We start from the raw sequence: 15476 nt of genomic DNA on the forward strand, positions 1-15476 counted from the left end.
TGCATCGTTTCAAAGTTATGTAATGATAAATTTGCAAATGGTCTTTGTACGAAATGCTAATCTGTCAATAAATAATCGATCGTAAGGTTGACTTTATGAAGGCATCTTTAAGCCATGAAAGTAGGTTCGAAGTATTCCTTGATTACAGTTAACGTTTAAAACGAATTTTCAACTGAATTTTGAGAGTAGAAGTTGATGAACCTCTTGGCCACATTGTTAATTTAAATTAAAAATACTTTTGAGCTTCTAAAACTTTGTGTTGGATTTCAAGCTCAACTGACCTTTTGTGTTTCCTCCTCCATTAATTTATGGTCTGTCTGCGTTTGAAAATAGCTCCGAAAATAGCTTTCTTCGAAGCGTGCCAAAATCTGTTTGTCTGCTCGTTAGCATATCTGCATGCAGAATATTTGGCACTGGTTGCAAATGGGTGGATCCAAAGATTCTGAACCGCATGACAGCTTTAAAGTCATCAAAAGCGAGTGGTCTAAATCCATAATTTAGATAATTATTTAGTTAAGGCAAGTGCAATTAATAGATAGCTATAAGAAAACAAAGGATTAGATTACTTAAGTTAAGAAGACGATGAAAAACTAGAACTATGTAATTACACCCCTTACTCGTAGAGTAAAAGGGTATACTATAGTCGTTGAGAAGTATGTAACAGAAGGAAGCGTTTCCGACCATATAAAGCATATATATTCTTGATCAGGATCAATAGCCGAGTCAATCTTGCCTTGTCCGTCTATCCGTATGAACGTCGAAATCTCAGGAACTATAAAAGCAAGAACGTTGAGACACACGCTCACTTTTTTTATATTTCTTCTTAATCTTATTAGTCGCCAACAAAACGCCCAAGCCGGTTACGCCTACACTTTTAAACAATATTAATATTTTTTTAAAATTTTATTGCCCAATTTCTATCCGATATTTGATAAAAATGATGAGATTTCGCATTCACACTAGTTGAGTAACGGGTATCTGATAGTATCTTGTTTTGTTTAAAGATATTATAAAGTTGGCCGGTACAAATGCCTCATTTCCGCTGCAAATTTATATTCGCTTGCTGCATATTTTTCCGTTGCTAACTACAATTTATATATGTGCTGAAAAAGGCAGTGACATCAGTTGGCACAGTTGGCTATAATAAGAACGTATTGTACTTTTCACGTGAAAAGTGAGATCACCTTGGCCAATCTTATTTATTTGGCCCAATTCCTGGGAGTTCCTTCTAAATGTGTTCACGCCAAGATCTCATTTAGCAAACAAGTAATACATATATGGCCTGTTGCCACATTTCGTGGCCTGTTTGCTACTGTGTTCCTATTGAAATGGATGAATGTGGCATGCCGTAAACTTCAAAGTTTCGATTTCCTTTGGCCGCTTCTGATTGATGCTCATGATGGATGGCGTCGCACTCAATTTTCGTTTATTTTTGTCTTTCTTTCTTCCACCAATTTGATACAATTGAACTTTGTCTTGTGTCCACACAGAATTCTTGCCATACATTATGCCTAGTTTGCATAAAATATACAGGCAAGCGCTCAAAGTCCAAAGTGCCAAAGTCGCCTGTGTTTTCATTTCCCCGTTTTCTTTTTTTTTAACTTTTTGATCGTCTCATGTTTTTCTTTCTTCATATGTGGTAAAATCTCACATTTCCACAAGGCAAACACGAGCATAAGCATAAAATTATATGTGTGTGCACAAGAATTGACGGAGCAATCGAAGCGGCGACAACTGCACTTGCAAGTTGCAACAATCTGCGTGGTAAGTATACTGAAAGTGCAGCGGTACGATTTTTTAATTGAGAAACTCATAAACTAATCGCTTTGTTATTATGAGGGAGATTAAAAGATTATTTCAAAAATGTTGTACATCTTCATACCCTTATACAATCAACAAGTTTTCAAAATCTTGACCAGGATTTTTTTCAGTGCCATCTGATGGGGCAAGGAGTTTCTTTGCTCTGGCCAAATTTCGCTTTACTTGTTGTGGCTGTAATTGCTGGCGCTTTTGTGGGGCCAAAAGGGGTGGTGGGCTGTGGGTGGTGGGTGGTGAATGGAATACTGGTATCTGTCATTGACATGGATGGTCGTCGTGCTTCGTGCCTGCAGCTCAAATGCGTTTTGCATAATTTTAAAGCCTCTTTAAAGCGAAATGCAATTACGGGTTGCGATTTTGTGACCGAAACTATTTTGCGATCTTCCTCTTCGTTTGCGTATTTATTTTTTTGGAACAAATTGAATTTCACTCTTCGCTGCACAACCCACCGTTGTGGGAAGGGGGGAGGGGTGACGGGATGGGGGAATAGCCAGGGTTTTCATTTCCCATGCGTCGTATACGTGCTATTTGCTAACTGGCAGAGCGCAAACAATTTTGATCAATTTCTATGCAATTACTTTCTGCCAATTAAAGGGAAATTGATTAATTAGCCTTAGCCAGTGTGAATGAAATATGCTTAATCAATTATTGATGATGCCGGCGGAAAAGGTTTATGGTACACACATACCTGGCTTTAGCTCTGTCAATTTTTCACAAATTAAGTTCTCAATGAGTGCCAAAACTAATATGCCAAACACAATTTTCACATTATTCATAGCTGAGAAAAATGTACACATTATTCGGGTAACGGATCTCGATTATTAAGTTGAGTCAGAAAGTGTACAAAAGAATTGTAACGTGTTTTATTCTATACTATTTTGTGGTATCAAACAACGCTAATGACGCACCCCAAGTGAACTTCAAGTGAACTTGAACTTGATGTTAAGTGACAGCAATTGAAATGTCTTCATTTTGCTTCCAAAATTTGGGTCAATTCATGCTGAAATTCTTGGAATGCACACAAGTGAATAATTCGAATAGTTTTAATTACCCGTTGAATACTATACAGACTCGCTATAAAATTATTTTAAATACCATTTATCACAGGTTGCATAACTTTATGAATAAAAATGAATATTCATAGAACCAGAAATATCACTGTGTTCTGCTCTACGGCATGTGAGTGCCGTCTGAGTGTGAATATATTGAAAATCGATTAGTTCAAAGTGAACAGGAAAATCAGCAATATGAATACGCCAGACATTATGGCTCTTGGAACTGGTGGCCACGCATAATTCTTGAGCAATTGTACTGAGAAAAATATAAGATCTTAACATTTAAATTGGCATATTTAGTTTAGTTTGACTTGATCATAATCATATCCTGTATATCCTGATTTTACTACGTTATACTATTAATTGATATAATGAAATGTGAGTGGAAATTTTAAAGTATTTTATTGATTTTCATTTAAATAGTACTTGTAAGTGTGGTCATTACATATAATTGAATAATTATAATGCAAGTGAATGTGAATATAACCTTTGCAGAGTTAAAAAGCAAGTGAAAGATAAGAGAAGCTCTACAACTTTTTCTTAAATAGTTATTATTTTTATTTTACTAGCAAATTGCATTCCCAGCAGCTAAGAAACGGGTATCTGATAGTCGAGGCTTGCCTTGTTTTCTTATAATGATGTATTATAGGAAGTGATCTATTTAATATCCGAATTTTGTTTTTCTCGGTGCTTGGTTATTATCAATGACAAAGTTTGTCCACCGCCCGGGGACAGGTTGCAGTTGGCTCCGATTGCTGGCCACCGGTCACCAGTTGCCAGTTGCCAGTTACCAGTAACCAGTGAGCATTGACCACCATCTCCATCTCCATCTCCGCCGGCAGTTGTCCAACAAGTTGTCTTCAATTAGCGCCAATCGCGGCACAACAACGAAAAGCAATTAAGTCACGCAGCGCTTACCAACTTGGGTGTTCTGCTGCTGCCGCTTATCAAATATTTTTTAATTGAAAACTTATTACGGAAAGTATCCCAAACTTGGTAATCTGTCGCGTAAGTTATGCTACAATGGGATTTGCATAATTGAAAACCCGCTAGTCGCTTGGTTTAAGGTATTCATCAGAGCCTCTCTCTTGAACATCAAGATTTGCATAGCGAGTTACTCACCGAATTGCCAGATGACTCAAAGTTGTAACCTTCAATTGTTTATAGAACCATTGTATAAACGCTATCTAGATGTAACGGCAGTAAAATATTATTGGAAACGTCTGGGCTTAGTGAGCAATTGTTTCGAGCAAGTGCAAGTTTGCATATTTTCAAATTTGGGATTCAGCATGTTTATTCGCATTTTATGATCGTTTGGTTTGCTCGATTCCAATTTTTCGCATTGGGGTCTCGGTGGTGCGGTTCAAAAATGTGGCGATCGTTCTGGAGCAAATTTGTGCTCTTATTAGTGGAGCATACCCAGACGCAAATCCCCGGACACCAGCACATGTTGCGCCTGCCTGCCGGTCTGTTCCAAGATTATAAATGTATACATGTGTATATATTTGTATATAACCGAAATGTGCGAAATTCTAAGACATTTGCTACATCTGGCATGTGTAATGAGCAGGAAACTGCGGGGCTAACGCGGGAACTATTTGTCTGGGTTAATTAGCTTGGAACTCGACGAAAGGTTTATCCTTTATAATAGCTGCCTTCAAAGGCAAGGTTTTCAAACTGGAAGCATATGTCTACCATCGATTATAAGCAATAATAATATACATCTAAAAAATATAATTAACAAATTACGAGTAGTTAGGTGACATAATTGTGGAATATTTTAATACAATTTCTGGGAGATTCAGCAAAATAGGAATTACTTTTCTCATTGGTACAAAAAATACACTGTTTCGAACCAAAGTTAAAAATACCTACAACTTTTTCAACATTTAAGTAGATTGATTTCGAAAAATTAAATTGATATAAAAATTTATTATACAGAAATTGTTCTTCAATAAATTATTTGCCATCTCCAATTTGATTATTTTACTAGATTACATATACAGGAAATAGTTTCTGCATTAGATTGTTTTTCTTTTTAAATAAAGCCTCTATTAAAGGGGCCTATCTATCTCTATTATCTCTATTTTTAATTAATTTTTTCTCCTATTCAAACACTCCGATGTCCACGTGCGGCGACCTCTTCTTTGGTTCAATGTCGCGCCAGAAATGACTCTTCACGCTCAAATTTGTTTGTTCGGGGGCTCACCCCCTTGGGGCAGCTGGGAAAATCTTTAAATTGCCATAAATTACAAGAATTAGGGGGCATTATGTTAGGCATGGTTGCCAAAATTGCGCAAACATTCGGCGGAGTCAAGTGCAGAGTGTCGATGGACGAGCTAGATCGAGATCGAATCGGAGGCGTATACGGTTGGAATAAAACCAAATTAATGGGTCTGGCCTTTGATGGCCCCAAAAGAGTGGAGCTATAGCATAAATCATGGGCGACCTTCCCCGGCGATATCGTCAATGTAGTTTTCATTCGAATTTTCCGGGTGTTAATGGCCGGCGAAAAATTTGGACACACAGTTTCTATATGGGTTTTATATCATTACTATTAGATCGTTAGCTATGTATGTGCCTGATTTTATTATTTATACACCATCAACAAAGAATATTACTGCTATTATAATCACAATTAGGAAAGTGAATAACTTTTAAAAAAATCACCACGTAGCTTCATGTAGGTCATGTTACTTAATAACTAATAAAATTTAGCGTTATAAGATGCACATTTCCATATCAAAATGTAGCTTAAATTGAAATTTTAAGCGTTCCTCAAACAATCGAATTCTAATAAATTTTCAAATTTAATCAAAAATAAATATGTGTTGTTTCGTATTTTTGCTACAATGAATGATTTGTTGCTATAACAATCCATTTTGTCCGGGTGTACACCGTAACATTATACGAATGCTGAAGTTTATGCACGGATTTTTGAGGCAGCTGCCGCACATGTTGGCAGCGAGGCGCCACGCCACGCAACCCACTCAATGCCAATGTCCAGAGCAGATGGCGGCACGCTCGCCCACACCGCCCCACCCCACCCACATCCACATGCCCAGATCGGCCCCACCCACACAGCCCCACCTCCCAGCGGAAAGGCTATTCTATTTCCATTTGGAAGTCATCCCTATTTTTAGCCAGCATGGATCATCCTGTGTGGCCAAGCATGGTAACTCTTTCGCGTTCCATAAATTAATCTATTTCAGTTCGCGATTCCCATTTCCCGTCGGGGAAACTATTCCCCTTCTCAAAATTATGAACGAGTTAAATTCATGTGGGGCTTTCAAAATTTGGCGAATTATTCCTTTGTTTACAATTCGTCGCTGCCATTTTCGAATACTTTTCGTCGAGTGCGCTCAATTTGTTGCCCTAATTTGTAAACATTCCGTTTTGTTTATCAGCCTACAAAGTGCAACAGATTAATAATAAACTGTTCCGTCAATTTGACCACTTTATTGGGATATTGGGTGACCCTCCATCAAAAGTACTCTGGAATTTCTTGATGCACTTGGGGAAGTTTACAATTTAATCCCAAACTTGCTACTCTGGGAAAAATACATTTCTGATCTTGAATATCAAAAAAGTAATCTTAAGTGAGAAATCGCGTATGATATTATAAATACATACATATTTACTTTTACAAGATAAGCAAAGGAAACAACAAGGCTTATAAGAAAGTATTCAAGGCCGTATTCTATTAGGCGATATCATATAGGATATTAATAGAATGTAATCTAATATAATGTAACGTTTGTGTTATTATTCTATGAGAGTATTTCATATTCGGTATCAAGAATCACCCCTCATGTTGTTTTAAATGGGTCAGGCTCGCACAAGCAATGAAAATGTTAATGCTGCTCCTTGAATACATTAGTGGTTGTTGTTGTTTCTGCGACTAAGGTTGCACTTGTTGATGTTGCGCTGTTTATGTTGCTCTTGTTGCTCAACCACGAAAGCAACAAGTTGCTGAAGTCTGAGAGCTTTTTTAGAAGCACATTGTTAAAGTCCTTGGACTATCGAATTACAGTGTACAAAAATTAACGAATTTGTTTTTCTTTTAATTCTCCTAGAACAGTTCTTTATCGCTATGCAAATTTCACAAGACCTTTGCATGATTCATTGGCACTGATCAACGTAATTGTTTATAAATACAGCCGGCAGCGGCAGACAGATGGCGTCATTTGTTTGCATTGAATGTGGTCAGGAATTTTAGTATTCTTTCCTCAGACCATTTGCAGGTTGACTGAGCCGCAGAAGTAAACAGAAAATCTGCTGGCAACAATTTCTGTGTTGGGCAACAAAAAAAGAATTCGGTTTATTGCTCTGCTATTAGAAACATTCAGTTTTAGTTATAAAGAATGAGAGGAGACAAGACGCACCCGTTTCGCCCATAAATTAACTGGGCCAAGCACTCAGATCTCATGCAAAATCTCGAGTCGAATCGACGCCCATAAATTTAAATGTCTTTATAAATAAGCATGGCGGGAGGCAGCCAAAACAAAAAGGAAATCCAAAGCGAAACTAAAATAAACCCAACTGTATGAATTATAAATCAGGCATCGCCAATTAAAAGAGGCCAGGCATTTTAAAAACAACTCAAATTAGCGAGCCACACTCCAAACGAATAAAAGCGCGCCAAACTTCGCTCCGCAACATGTTGCTGGAAGTGAGGAGCCCTTGTAAGCAAAACATGTGGAGCCGAACCGGCAATTTCGCAAAAGAGCACAATTGTACTCTTTCAGTTTCAGCTTAGGAGCTTGAAGCTCTCTTTGAACACCAAAAATTTAAGGGGAGTATCAATGGAATCTGTGGAAATTATATCCCTTTCCTTTTACGTAAATTATCTGCATATGCCATTTAATCATGAAGGGTTTAATGAAATAATGTTTATTTATGTATGTATATATATTTTATCCAATTTATTTCATTAATTTATTAGGATAGGTATCTTTCTTTTATATCGTTTTAAAGCTCATGCTGATGGAAAAATATTTTTAATGAATCTCTGCTGTTAACGGAATCTGAACTAAATAAAATGTAGTATAAACTATATCTATAAAGTTATATATTCCGTCTGACTTTTTACTTACAAACATTACTATTAATGGCCACTTTAAGACCAACTGCACTCTCGTACCACCTCCCATATGAAAGTGTTTTTCCAGTGTACCTCTCTATCGCTCTCTCGTTTTCTCTTCTTCCTCTTCTTCTCTTGGCAACAACAGCATCACAACACCAACACCAACACTGGCAAGCCGGCAGCGGCAGCTGAGCAGCGAGCTTTGCGTTTGCTTTCGCGATTGCCAGTCGCAATTTTCCGTTCGTGGTGAACACACGCGTTTTGCAGCGCCAAGCCGGCAATCGAATTTCGAATCTCTTGGCCGTTAGAAGTAGTTGGCCAAAGGCGAGAACTAACCATCTGAGACTCAAACTCCAGGCGACAACAACAAGTGCCACTAACAATTAGCTGAAAAGTGATCCATCGCTTGTTGGCTTCTTGGCAGGTTTGTTTTTTGCCACAGGTGATATTTCGGTCGTGCCGGTTAGATTAGTCCGACACCTTTAACGATATCCTATATCCGATATAGATAATATAATATTCCAATTCCTCCTCCGAGACCGACTCCGTGTGTTTAGTAACCCCCCTCCGAAATCGCGCTAATTGGCTTGATTTTGGGTCCAAAACTAAATATCAAGTTTCAATACTTACCGTGTGTTCGCGAAATCGGACAGTCTGTCACCTGCGGAAACCGAGAGAAATCTATATACAAGCATATATACATATATATTTTGGGCATCGGGCCAACATCGCTGGTGAAGTGAGCTTGGAAAGCAGGGAGTTCTGCCTATTTGCATTTCAAATTGCTAGCGAACATCTAAGAACGGTAAGTGGCAACTCGCCGGCCAAAAAAATCAGAGACCAAAAATGGCACCTGGCTAAGTGAAAATCAAACAAGAAGTGGTACAATTAACTCGGACGCTTTTCGATTCGATTTCTGGATATTTTGGGCGCATATTTGCATAACCCGATGCGAATATACCCACTTACATATACATATACGTATATATTTTTGAGCTTGCCCATTTCCTTTCGGCTGCATAAATTATCCCACTTTTCTATTCTATTCGCTCGCAATTCTAATTAAGTGCCGAGACCTGCCCCAATGATGTTGCCACTCCCACGACCCTTGGCTGACCTCAGCCCCCTCGATTGCTAGCTACACGGAGAAAAGCTTATAATAGTGTATTCAGTATTTCATATCAGATCGTGTTTTTGTTTAAAAATTAAGGCCTATCAGTGCAAACGAATGTTATCAATCATTCAGAGCTAATATAATTTCCGAATTAACACTTGGCAACATGAAATATTTTAGGAACTATTTTATTTAATCAAAAAATGTAGATCGCTTAAGACCTTTTTCTTTTGTAAAGCCAAGCTATTAAAAAAATACATCAATCTCCGCCTTTAGTATATTTGATAAGATGTATTTTATATTGATTACATCTAAATGAATGTTATTTTATAGCAAAATCAGATTATATAAAGCTTAGTTTTTTACGCTTGTATACTTGTTTATACATTTTGATATGCTAAAAATACTTTCACCGACAAAAAATACTTTCAGCGTCACAATGATAAGTCGAAGATAGTGGCGCTAGCTTGCTAGATTCCCGAACTTCATTGATTTTCTTTCGCCGTGCATTTGCTTGCCACTCGAGGGCTTTTGACTGCCCTTTTTGCTATCTGTGCTCTTGTAGAAATTGTTAACAAAACTGTAGATTTATGCAGTAGATTAGCTCGTCAACGGCAAGTGAAGGCCGAAGGACATGCTCAGTCCCCCGAATCCGCTTATTAATGAGCTGTCACAGGGCAATGGGATCAGGGATTTGGGAGCTGGGCAGCGGGCAGCGGGAATTGGACTCCACTGGACAAACGGGGCGTGTGGTGGTCAAGATGGACTGGGTCATCAATTAATGTTAATGTGGCGATGTCGTCAGAGCTGCTCGCTCGCTAATGTCCTTGCCACACTTTTGTCAATCACGAGCATTTTTTCCTCGCCTCTTTGCAATTTGTATTATTTTTGCCAGCCGTGCGAATGCATTTCATATTCATAAGCTGTCGGATCGAGTGAGTGAGTGTGACTAAGCCGACAACTTCCACAAGCCAAGAAATAATAATCGTTAAATCGATTTGCTGTATTTTTCGGGGGGAGCAGCAGTTGGGGTACGTGACCAATGGTGACCTTCAGCGGAGCAGCCTGCTCCTGCGAGATTTAAGCCAAATGCACGAATCGCTTTTCGAGGGTCATAAATAAAAAAGCCATCCCCTCTCAGTTTCTCAGTGCCACTCAGGTGCTCGACATGCCGCATATTTTTAGAAGTTTAGCAGAACCCACTAAAAATACATAGCTTTCTTCAGAAAAAAAAAAACAGCAAAAAACGACAAAGCGTCCAAAAAAAGGGAAAAGTAAGGCGGGAACGAACAAAATATCCCGCAGAATAAGAAAAACAAAGCCCTGCACTCAGAAAACGACGGAATGCGCGCTGGGATATCATAAAATGCCGAAATGCAGAAAAGAAACCAAAATACGAGAAAATAGACATTAGCCAGCAGAAGAGGCGAATCTTAGGAGTTGTCAGTGGGGATTAGTCGAGCATGGATTACCCTGGAAATTAATAGGACGGCCATTGCTAGAAAGGCAATATTGAATGGGAGTTTATCGTGCTGGCAATAAACTAAAGTGTTCAATTACCAAAAATATCCTTCGGCATTTTGGCCAGAACAATAATCAAATTAGTATTGATTTGTTGGTTAGCTTATTGGCTTTCATGTTGTGACATATATAAATGTGTTTGCTAAAACAACGAAACCAAATTTGAGATAATTGAGTTTGCTGCATATGAGAGCTTAGCAACTATTTCTAGTTTTTAGGTATTCAAATTAAATTCTACGTTGTTTAAAAGTAACGAACTTCCTTAGCACACAATTTTCCTTCCCACTAAGCCAAAAATGATATACTTTGGATGTGTTTTTTTTTACGGGGGATTGGACAATGCGAGACAACAAAAACACATAACAAAAAACTGAGAAGACCGAAAAAAAGGACAGAAAAAACATTTGGCAGAGCATAAAAATAAAAATGAAATAAAATGGCATAAAAAATGCAACAGTTCAGTGAGATAAGCACGAAAAAGCCAAGGTAGAAAGGCAGGAGCCTGGGGGAAGATGCCCGAAGGCTACGGAAGATGGCTAAGAACGAAGAGGAAGCTGGAGCAGCGGCATCAAGACTGAAATAAAGAAGGACACAAAAAAATGGGCCAGTGGCTTTGATTTCAAGCACACTCACACATGAACGCACCTTGCCGAATTTTAAATGAGTCAGCCAACGATTCAGATTCAGGTGGCCAAAAGTGGGCGATGGAGGCGGTGGAGTGGCCTCGGGGAGGCGGATCCTTCAATAAATGTCCAGTTGTCCGGCTCCTCTGCCTCCTTACGGCCAGCTCGGGGGCCCGCCTTCGACACTTGGCACGGTTTTAATGCCCTGCCCAAGGTTAGCACGAGTACACATGGAGAAAAACATAGTAACAATGTAATAATGTTAAGCCACAAGAGAAGATGCTTAGGTAACTTCTGTATATGTGTTTGAGAATTTACAAGAATTGCAAATTAAATGTAAGAAAAATGGAACTACATATTAAATATAACTTTCTAATTTTAGATAGCAGTTTATATATCTCACTTGATTTTTTCCAGTGCACTTACACAAAAAGAAATACAGACACTCTCTCATAATGAAGAAAAGGCGGATAAAGCTAGCAAATAGAAATGAAGAAATACAAATTGTATAAAACGGAAGGGGGTCTTTTGGTAAATGTGCCACAGAGATAAAAGCGTAAATAGAAGCGTGGCACGAAAATTTTTTCAAATTACCAGCAAAGAGGTTGTGGCAGGCCCACCCACCACCACCCCCTTTAGAAGCCATCTCTCTGCGTGTGTGTGTGTGTGTGAACTTATTGAAAGTGCTGGCACACACGCAAGTGAAAATGCTCGTGCACTAGTGTGCGTGTGGTGTTTCCACATCCTGCCAAGCGACCGCAGTGCAAACAAACTGCTCGGCCTGCCCGTGTCCATGTTCCATATACTCGTACCATACCATATACCGCACCATGCGGAAAAGTTGTCACCTTTCTCCAGTCCACTGGCCCAACCTTCAACCACCCAATCTCCACTGAAAAACAATACAGATTCCTATTTCTATTATATCAGTCTCTATATAATCACTATTCATATCGTGCTATTTACGTGAACAGATTATCTTATTGCACATATATATCATTTATATTTTAGATCGTATTAAATGATATTAAATGTATCTACTTTTTGCGATTGTAGATCTTTTAAATGTATCTTAACAAATGAAAGGTTGGCGGTTTAGAAAGTCGCGAACTAAGGAACCATTTTGGAAAATACATTTTTGTGTGTACTCCCCCCACCGCCTTTCAACTGCTGCTGACTTTGCGTGTGTGTAATGAATTTAAAGTTTACTCGGTATACATTTTTCATACGCTTGCAAATTGTTATGGCTTTTGGACCACCACCACCAGCACCACCACCACCACCCACTCACTCCGCCCCTTTAAGAACCGCCCAAAAACCCACACGTACGTAGATCCACCTTGCACTGAGTGGGTGTCGTGTATGTTAGCTTGTGTCCTTGTTATCCCCACGAGACACGATTATTAATTTGCAATTCCTGCTAATTGCATGAGCTTCAGCCACCCACTTACCTGCACTTTCCCCTCAGGTGTTTAATGAATTCAGCCATCCAAGCGATCGTTTAAAAACTTATTTTCACGACTAGCGAACTGAGGCACATTCCTCCACACACACCACTGCTGTTCAAACAGATAAGCCTAGATTAGATTAGCGGTCACTGGAGCACATGGGAAACTTATTATGCTTTCCCGCTAACCAATGTGTTTTCTATGCGGCATTCTAATGGGCTAATGGGATCTTGGAATAGTTTTATATCTGCGTACTTTAGACTGGCCACTTGACTTTAAAATGGTGGGTCATGCAAATTCCTAAAATTATTCCTATTGCTCTGGCAATTAGTTCAATTTTTAGGGAAAAGTTCTGGAAGAACCTTGCTCATTCAGATCAGTTGGGCAATTAGTTTCACTTACCGATTAGATAATCATTGCTAAAATATGCTACTAGATGGAGGAAAATAAATGCTTAATCTATCTTGTGCATATTTATTTTGTTAATTCAACTTTACCCCTTTGCCCATTAGAAAAAAAGGTATGTCAATCATGAAAAATTTCCGAGATGTTAGATCAAAATCTTAAACTATTTATTTGCGCAGCCCCATATTCATTTATCACACTCGATGACGGAATCTCTATTGGGAATTTTTAATGCCGCCCATTACATGGGAAATTATTCGCAAATTTGAATGTATATTTTGTGGCCAAGTAGAACCCACATATTTTGTAATAAAAATCAATTTGCTAGCAAACTGCCAGCCATTAAGAAGCCAACATGCCCGAAGTGGGCTCAGCTCGGCGCAGTTCAGCTCGTCAAAGTTTTTCTTGGCTCAATGATGAGGTGATGAGGCTGGCGCTTGAGAACCGATGGCTGTCATGTCGATGCATTATAAATTGTCGACATTAGCCCGGCAAATCGACGGCCAGACGACGGCAATAGGTTCAATTTCGCTGATTGTACAGCATCGAGTGGAGAAGCTCGAAATGCTCGCATTTTGTTTATAAATCGTTGGCAATCTAATCGATCGGCATACTTTGGCATTTGATGCTGTGGGGTTACCGGCTAAGTGCTGTTGCTAAACTTCCTGTCTGCCGGCGGCCAAGGGGCGGCGATTCGGTGGGTCGACCTTGACCCAGCCGCCCTTCAAAGGGCGCCCATTGTAAGGCTCGCCCGTACGAAAAGTTTCACTCTTTGCGAGTCTTTGTGCCATTGCGCATACGCCCCGTTGCTAGATTGCGTTTAACCCTTCACCGGGGTGTTTAGGAATTAAATTTTGACAATATTTCGAAAATTACCTGGATTATTATTGTATTTTTAATCTAAAGGAAGAAATTTTAATAAAATATACTCGCTTGATCAACATTTTAATTTTATAAAGATCTGTAAAAAAGTGCTAATAAATATCAAGAATAAACTCAAAAATATTCCTCTGAAATTAAATATAAAATGCTAATTAAACTAATTGTAATACTTTGGACTAATTAAAATTTAATTATGTAATTGGAGAGAAGATTTATTTAAACACTTGAACATTTTACAGCCGAAGTGAAAGGGTTAAGCTCAATAGCAGCAGCAGGAGTTTTCCTCTTTTCATTTAGCATTTTCCTTTTGAAGCTGCACCAGAGGCCTGGTCCAAATTAAGTCGATGTTTGGCTTTCCAACTGCGCTTTTGATGGCCAGCCCTCGATTTGGGTCTGCTCTCGATTGCTGCCCGAATTCAAAGCGAAATCCTGCCACCGAAAAAGGCGGGAGTTGCAGTGCTAGGAGCAAGGACACGCACAGCTGATAACGTGGCAAACTGGCGGCCAAATCCCAACAGGCCAAGCCGCAGATCCGCCGCTTGACAACTTCCATCGGACAGCAAATTGTTTTCTTTTCTGCGGTTTTCACTCTTAATTATGCGCAGTTAGGTGGAGTTGGCTCGGGAATTACCACGGTTTGGGCACTGGTAATGGGACCCCGGGTTCTTTGCTTGTTGGGATTCGCTGACTTTGACATTCGAGTTCAGCTTGGCTCCAGTTTTTGTTTTTTTGGTTCTTTTCTGTCCAGACTTTTGCGAGTCGCCAGTTCATTAAACTGAAGTGTCATTCTGCGAACGTTTCATTGCCTTTTTTTAAGTCTTTCACGGTAACGGGGCAAAGTACAGAGTTCTGAGATTGTGGTGTAATGGGAGGGGAATTTATAGATTCACGAATTTCCAGAACTCTTTTTAAGCTGACCTTAACCAATGTGGGAGCACTACCCTGGAAAGATGAATTCAAACGAAATCTAAATAGAAATACTGGAGTTCTTCATTTAATGGTCTCATTCATATTTACTGTTTATGTTTGGATAATGCAGAAATGTATAATTCTCATACCTACAAATTTTTGCATTTCTATATCCCTAAAAAACTAAAATACGTGCTATAAACGGCTTACCTTTTTTAAAAGATCCCCCGATGACTTTATCCCCATGAATTTATTTCATTCCGTTTTCCAAATTCGCACTCATCGGGATTGCCAACACCCAAAAGATTCGACTTTGCATGAATTACATCATAATCGGCTCGTTCGCACACCTTTAAGAGCATTAAACGCGTCGCTCTGCCCATAACAAATCGAAAAACTTTCAAATTGCTAACATGCTCGTAAAATCAGTTGTTATGGCTTCACCCAGCACCGACTACGGAATATACCCGACTCAAATCGGTGAGATATGGCACCATTATGATTGCACAGGCACAGACACTCGACGTTTTTTCTGTTTTTTTCTTTTTTTTTTTGCTTTTTTTTGGCAGAAGAAAGCGGTGAAAAAAGTTTCGCATTTGGGCTTTGACATGCAAA

At 39.0% G+C, this 15476-nt stretch overlaps 1 protein-coding gene across 5 annotated transcripts in view; it reads left to right on the forward strand.

The window, feature by feature from the left end:
* The first annotated feature begins 8196 nt into the window (after positions 1 to 8196).
* The window catches only part of LOC6616441 (trichohyalin), a 41757-nt gene continuing 34477 nt past the window's right edge, over positions 8197 to 15476 (forward strand). For 2 of the 5 annotated variants that reach the window (XM_002040766.2, XM_032718709.1), the window contains exon 1: positions 8197 to 8764. The gene's annotated coding sequence lies outside the window, so the exon portion shown is untranslated. The remainder of the gene's footprint in view (positions 8765 to 15476) is intronic. The other 3 variants (XM_032718708.1, XM_032718707.1, XM_032718710.1) reach the window with 3 other exon arrangements.

Source organism: Drosophila sechellia, chromosome 3L (assembly GCF_004382195.2).
Source record: "Drosophila sechellia strain sech25 chromosome 3L, ASM438219v1, whole genome shotgun sequence".
In the NCBI taxonomy this organism is placed as follows: Eukaryota; Metazoa; Arthropoda; class Insecta; order Diptera; family Drosophilidae; genus Drosophila; species Drosophila sechellia.